This window comes from Sceloporus undulatus, chromosome 9 (genome assembly GCF_019175285.1).
Source record: "Sceloporus undulatus isolate JIND9_A2432 ecotype Alabama chromosome 9, SceUnd_v1.1, whole genome shotgun sequence".
Taxonomy (NCBI): Eukaryota; Metazoa; Chordata; class Lepidosauria; order Squamata; family Phrynosomatidae; genus Sceloporus; species Sceloporus undulatus.
This window is the reverse complement of record NC_056530.1, coordinates 1,572,758-1,579,726: the sequence shown is the minus strand read 5'-3', so window position 1 is coordinate 1,579,726 and position 6,969 is coordinate 1,572,758. Positions and strand designations below refer to the sequence as shown.

Below are 6,969 nucleotides of genomic sequence, written 5' to 3'. Positions count from 1 at the left end.
ATCCCATCGCATTGGGCCGCAGCAGCAATTTTAAAAGTACTGTAGTGTCAAACTGCATTACTGCTACAGGGTAAATGCTTCCTTTAGGTCCAAAACACATCGCAGAAATAATCCAGTTTGAGACCACTTTAACTGCCTGGTTGAGTTCTAGGGAACTGTAGTTTTGGGGACATTGAGCCTTCTCTGTCAGAGGCTCTGGTGCCAGGACGTACTAAACAAAGTAAACAGTACTTGTCCATAGAGAAATCATACTTTCCCAATAGGAATCATTGGAAAATACTTGTCCATAGCACGTATTCTCTAATGGGTTTCCTATGGGCAAGTAGTTTTCTCTATGGGCAAAATCCCAATGCTTCCCTATGGGCAACTTCCCAATACTTCCCTATGGGGCAGATATTCCCAATGCTTCCCTATGGGCCAATATTCCCATGCTTCCCTATGGGCAGATATTCCCAATGCTTCCTATGGGCAGATATTCCCAATGCTTCCCTTTGGGCAGATATTCCCAATGCTTCCCTATGGGCAGATATTCCCAATGCTTCCCTATGGGCAAATATTCCCAATGCTTCCCTATGGGCAGATATCCCAAATGCTTCTCTATGGGCAGATATTCCCAATGTTCCCTATGGGCAAATATTCCCAATGCTTCCCTATGGGGGCTGTATTCCATGCTTCCCTATGGGCAACACTTCCAATGCTTCCCTATGGCGAATATTCCAAGCTTCTTATGGCGCTATTCCCGCTTCCCTATGCGGCAGATATTCCCAATGCCTTAATTCCTATGGGCAGATATTCCCAATGCTTCTCTATGGGCAAATATTCCCAATGCTTCCCTATGGGCCAGATATTCCCAATGCTTCTCTATGGGCAGATTTTCCTAATGCTTTCCTATGGGCAAACATTCCTCAATGCTTCTCTATGGGCAAACATTTCCAATGCTTCCCTATGGGCAAATATTCCCAATGCTTCCCTATGGGCAAACATTCCCAATGCTTCCCTATGGGCCAAACATTCCAATGCTTCCCTATGGGCAAATATTCCCCAATGCTTCCCTATGGGAAAAACCCCCAATGCATCCCTATGGGCAAACATCCCCAATGCTTCCCTATGGGCAAATATTCCCAATGCTTCCCTATGGGCAAACATTCCCAATGCTTCCCTATGGGCAAACCTCCCAAAGCTTCCCTATGGGCAAATATTCCCAGTGCTTCTCTATGGGTAACATTTCCCGCTTTCCTATGGGCAAATATTCCCAATGCTTCCCTATGGGCAACACATTCCCAATGTATCCCTATGGGCAAATCATTCCCAATGCTTCCCTATGGGCAAATATTCCCATCGCTTCCCTATGGGCAAACCATTCCCAATGCTTCCCTATGGGACAAACCTTCCCAAAGCTTCCTATGGGCCAAATTATTTCCAGTGTTCCCTTAGTCAACCTATCCCCAATGCTTCCCTATGGGCAAATATCCCCAATGCCTTCCCTATGGGCAAATATCCCAATGCTTCCCTATGGGCATATCTCCCCAATGCCTTCCCTATGGGCAATATTCCCAATGCTTTCTATGGGCAAACATTTCCACTGCTTCCTTATGGCAAAACTTCCAATGCTTCCTATGGGCAAACATTCCCAATGCTTCCCTATGGGCAAATATTCCCAAATGCTTCTCTCTATGGGCACATTCCCAATGCTTCCCTATGGGCAAACATTCCCAGTGCTTCCATAGGGCAAAACATTCCCAATGCTCCCTAGGCCCAAATTCCCAATGCTTCCCTATGGGCAAACATTTTCCCAATGCTTCCCTATGGGGCAAACCTCCCAATGCTTCCCTATGGAAAAACATTCCCATGCTCCCTATGGGCCAACACCTTCCCAACTTCCTAATGCTTCCCTATGGGCAAACATTCCCAATGCTTCCTATGGGCAAATATTCCCAATGCTTCCCTATGGGCACAATTCCCAATGCTTCCCTATGGGCAATATTCCCAGAGTGCTTCCCTATAGGCAAATATCCCCCATGCTTCCCTATGGGCAAATTCCCCAATGCTTCCCTATGGGCAATATCCCCAATGCTTCCCTATGGGCACTAATATTCCCAATGCTTCTCTATGGGCGAACATTCCCCCAATGCTTCCCTATGGGCAAACATTCCCAATGTCCCTATGGGACCAAACATTCCCAAAGCTTCCCATGGGCACATATTCCCAGTGCTTCCCTATGGGCAAATATCCCCAATGCCTTCCCTATGCGGCAAATATCCCCAATGCTTCCCTATGGGCAACTCTCCCCAATGCTTCCCTATGGGCAAACTTCCCAATGCTTCCCTATGGTCAAACATCCCTGCTTCCCTATGGGCAAATATTCCCAATGCTTTCCTATGGGCAAACATTCCCAATGCTTCCCTATGGGCAAACATTCCCAAAGCTTCCCTATGGGCAAAATTTCCAGTGCTTCCTATAGGCAAATATCCCCAATGCTTCCCTATGGGCAAATATCCCCAATGCTTCCTATTGGGCATATATCCCCAATGCTTCCCTATGGGCAAATATTCCCAATGCTTCTCTATGGGCAAAACATTCCAATGCTTCCCTATGGGCAACACATTCCCAATGCTTTCCTATGGGCAAACATTCCCAATGCTTCCCTATGGGCCAATATTCCCAATGCTTCTCTATGGGCAAACATCCCAATGCTTCCCTATGGGCAAAACATTCCCAGTGCTTCCATAAGGGCAAACATTCCCAATGCTTCCCTTGGCAAATCTTCCAATGCTTCCCTATGGGCAAACTTCCCAATGCTTCCCTATGGGCACACATTCCCAATGCTTCCCTATGGACAAACCCTTCCCCAATGCTTCCCTATGGGCAAACATTCCCAATGCTTCCCTATGGGCAAACATTCCCAATGCTTCCCTATGGCAACTATCCAAGCTTCCCTATGGGCAAACATCCCAATGCTTCCTCTGGGCAAATATTCCCAGGCTTCCCTATAGGACAAATTCCCCAATTGCTTCCCTATGGACAAACTATCCCCATGCTTCCCTATGGGCAAATATCCCAATGCTTCCCTATTGGGCAAAATATTCCAATGCCTTCTCTATGGGAAAACATCCCCAATGCTTCCCTATGTGGCGGAAAACATTCCCAATGCTTCCAGGGCAAAACATTCCCAATGCTTCCCTATGGGCAAACATTCCCAATGCTTCCCTATGGGCAAATATTCCCAATGCTTCCTATGGGCTTATTTTATAATTTCATATTTGCTTCCATTTTATGGGCAAATATTCCAGTGCTTCTATAGTGCAATTCCCCATGCTTCCCTTGGAATATCCAATTGTTCCTATGGGCAAATATCCCCTAATGCTTCCCTCTGGGCAATTTCCAATTGTTCTCTATGGGCAAACATTCCCAAGCTTCCCATGCCGGCAAAAACGGACAAAGGATGAAGATGGGCAAAAATGCACAATAGTAGGCAAGAGGCCGGAAAAGATGGAAAAGGGCTTCCAGATGGGTAAAAGATCAACAAGTGAGGAAGAGGTGGAAAAGTATAAAAAAATGCGTAAATGAGGGAAAAGAGAAAAAATGCGGACAGAGGGTGAAAAGAGAATAATCCTACCAGGAGGAAAGTCTCCATGTGCTGTCCCTCAAATATTTTCATATGCGGCAAATATAACCTGTTGACGAGCACCATCCCCACCAACGTCACCGTTGTGGGCCACACACAATTTTTAATTTAGAGAAAACGGAGGATAATGCCCAGGGTGAATTAACAGAGAAATTAAAATGTCCTAGGTGAACAGGAGGGGAAAACAATACTCTTTAAAAACGTGCAGGACACACCGTAGCGTGGGGATTATACTAGCATGCACAACAACACGGAGCCCCCGACACTACGCCTAGGGGAAAATGAGGGAAATACACGGCATGGCAAAGAGGGGAAAAGATGAACCAAAGTGCAGTAAAGTTAGGCGGAAAACAGTGAAAAAGGAATTAAAGCTATGGTGAAAAGACGGAACAGAGGGGATGAGTGGTGCGGGAAAGGTTAACACAAAAGAAAGATGTGTGAGGGGGATGAGAAGGAGAGATACATTAGTGAGAAGAAAGAAAGAGCTGCGAAAAGTTTAATCACACTATGAATTAAAAGACAACAGATAGTAAGGCCCCAAGGCAGGAACTGTCTCGCGTTGGTTAGAGAGAGAGAGAACTCAAAAAGAAATTTTGAGGCGTAAGGAGGGGCGCCGGCACATCTGTTTTACCAAATGGTTGCCTAGGCGACAATAGGATGGGATAGAGGGAAACGAGGGAGACGGGGCTTGGAAGAAGCTGTGTATGAAAAGAAAGGAAACAGGTCGCGGGTACCAATAAAACCAACCAAAAAACCCTGCCTCAATCTAAGAACAGAAATAAATATGTTATTACCGTCTAAGAATATAAAGAAATATTAAATTATCTTATAATTTTTTTGAATTTTATTTTATTAAGATCGATGCAAACAAACAAACAAGCCAACAAACAAACAAAAGGAAAAGAGAAAAGGACAAAACATTGACCATGACAAACAAACTAACAAACTAGCACACTTATAAAATTTTAATAAGCCAAAACCCACAGTGAAACAAAGTAACTGTCAAATCAGTTTGTTTATTTATTTATTATTTAGAGTTTTTATACCCCACTCTTCAGCCACAACAGCTCTCAGAGCGGCTTGTAACACACACGCACGCATTGCATTTTATGGCGGTCCAAAACACACGGCAAGGATAATCCAGTTTGAGACCGCTTTAACTGCCCTGGCTCAGTGCTAGGGAATCCTGGAAATTGTAGTTTATTGTGGCACTAGAGCTGTCGCTATGGGAAAGATAGCGCAGTGTCTCACAAACACTACAATTCCCAGAATTCCATAGCATTGAGCCAGGGCGGTTAAAGCAGTCTCAAACTGGGTTATTTCTGCAGTGTGTTTTGGACCGGTGTTAGGTGTGAGTGGTCCTTAGTAACTTGGCTGCAAAAATCTCCTTTTTAGCAAGCAACCCACTGCTGGGGACCCTTGGGCAAATCACACCTTCTCAGCCTCAGAGGATGGCAATTGCAAACCCCTTCTGAACAAATCTTGCCAAGACAACCTCATGATAGGTTTGACTTAGGGTTACCTTTGCTGTCCTCTGAGGTTGAGAGAGTGTGACTTGCCCAGTGAAATTCTACAACAGAATGGGGGAATTCAAATCCTGGTTTCTAGTCATAGTCCAATGCTCACACCATTATACCACCGGCTCTTGGTTTCTCCTTAAATCACAATTTTTGAAAGATTGTTATGCTTGACCGTGAGAGTCCACAGTTAGGCAGTCTCTTTATTGGACCAAGTTCAGTGCCACAAAAGGGTGCAAACTTGTTAGTTCTTTCAAACTGTTTGCCAGGCTAGTTGGAACAAAAAAAGAATTGTACAATCTCACAGGATGAAGAATGCTGGCAAATTCAAATGTTTGCACACTTTTGTGGCATTGAACCGGCCCTAATTTAGGTGTTGCTCAGTTTTCAATTTGTTTTTGTTTTTCCTTTTCCTCCTTTGTGGCTCATGCAATCCCTATCATAGCTCAATAAATAGGATTGTTTTACATATGCTCCCCACATGCACATTTGCCTAAGGCCAAACACGTACTGACAGCTCTGTTACATAAAATACTACTCAGGCACCAGAAGAAAAGACAGTAACAAATGGTAATGTGCAAATAGCATATATCTAGAAGGGTAATGGGAGAAAGGACTGCAGTTCGAGTAACAATAAGTGTGATAAAATCAGCCAAAACCCATTAGAAGCAATGCTTGGGTTACCAGATCGGAGAAAGAGGTCATCTTTGCTAACAAACTAATGTAAGCTTGTATCATGCTGCTTTTTATTAGAGGAGAACTAAACTTCACTGTAAGTGGATCAGAGGAAGTATTACCATTGGATGAGAGACAGGACGGGCAGTTGCTGCTATGTCCTACTGATTAGTAGAGTTTTTCAAGATGCGTTGAAGGACCAGCCACATATATATATATATATATATATATAGTACCTTTCTGCCCACCCCTAGCTGCATCACAAAGCCAGCAGGAAATAGGGGAGGTTTGTGGCTGGCAAACTCTCTTGCCTTTTTTGCTATCAACAGTGTACAACCTCTGTTCTTCTTTTTTTAGAGACGGAAACTACCAGTGGCAAAACTCCATCGCTCAGAGCTGCGCACACCTTTTCACCATGAAGGCCATCCTCTTTGTTACTCTTGTCCTGCTGATGAATCTGACTCTGGCAATTGCCAATAAGGTAAGCATTGATCTAAAGTATAAATTAGATACCAAGATGCAACAAATTAATCTTCAAAGTGCTATCCAATGTGGTTCAGGTGGTATTAAAATGGGTGGGCAAAGAGTGGCTCTGGGGTTATATGTGGCCCCCAAGATTAGAAGAACATAATCTTTATTATGGTCATAGACCAACACAAGCTCCCAAGGTTGTTCAGTGGTCCTCAACCCATCCAGACTCCCTGAATGCCACTTTTTATCGGATAAAAGAGTAAATTGCTGTTCCTGGTTGCCTCTGAGAGCAGCAATCCATCTTTTAAAGAGGCTGGAGGTCCTCTTCTGCATTACTGAACATAAATCATCATCATCATCCAATTCTGTTGTGGGTTGGGGAGCATATTTGGCAGTTCATGTGTCCCCTCTCAAAAAAGAAACTAGCCCCCAGACTAGTCACACACACTTACCTGAATTGAAGGGGGGGGAACCACACATGTCTATGCACTAATTTCAGTGATCAGGGTAATGCCTAACAGGACTGAACACATTTAATGTCATCTGTCTGTGAGTTTGTAACACCCCAATCCTTTGCTCGTTTACTTACCTGTAGGAGTTCACTACAGATGTGAATTAACTTTTACTTGTCTGGGTATTTGCACCTCTTTGGAAATTGTCAATTTTATTACGTTCTTGGCT

At 44.1% G+C, this 6,969-nt stretch overlaps 1 protein-coding gene across 2 annotated transcripts in view; it reads right to left on the bottom strand.

Annotated features, from left to right (window-relative positions):
* The window catches only part of UBXN11 (UBX domain protein 11), a 29,868-nt gene extending 23,907 nt beyond the window's left edge, over nucleotides 1-5,961 (bottom strand). For both annotated transcript variants that reach the window (XM_042440430.1, XM_042440432.1), the window contains exon 1: nucleotides 5,940-5,961. The gene's annotated coding sequence lies outside the window, so the exon portion shown is untranslated. The remainder of the gene's footprint in view (nucleotides 1-5,939) is intronic.
* Nucleotides 5,962-6,969: the final 1,008 nt, after the last annotated feature.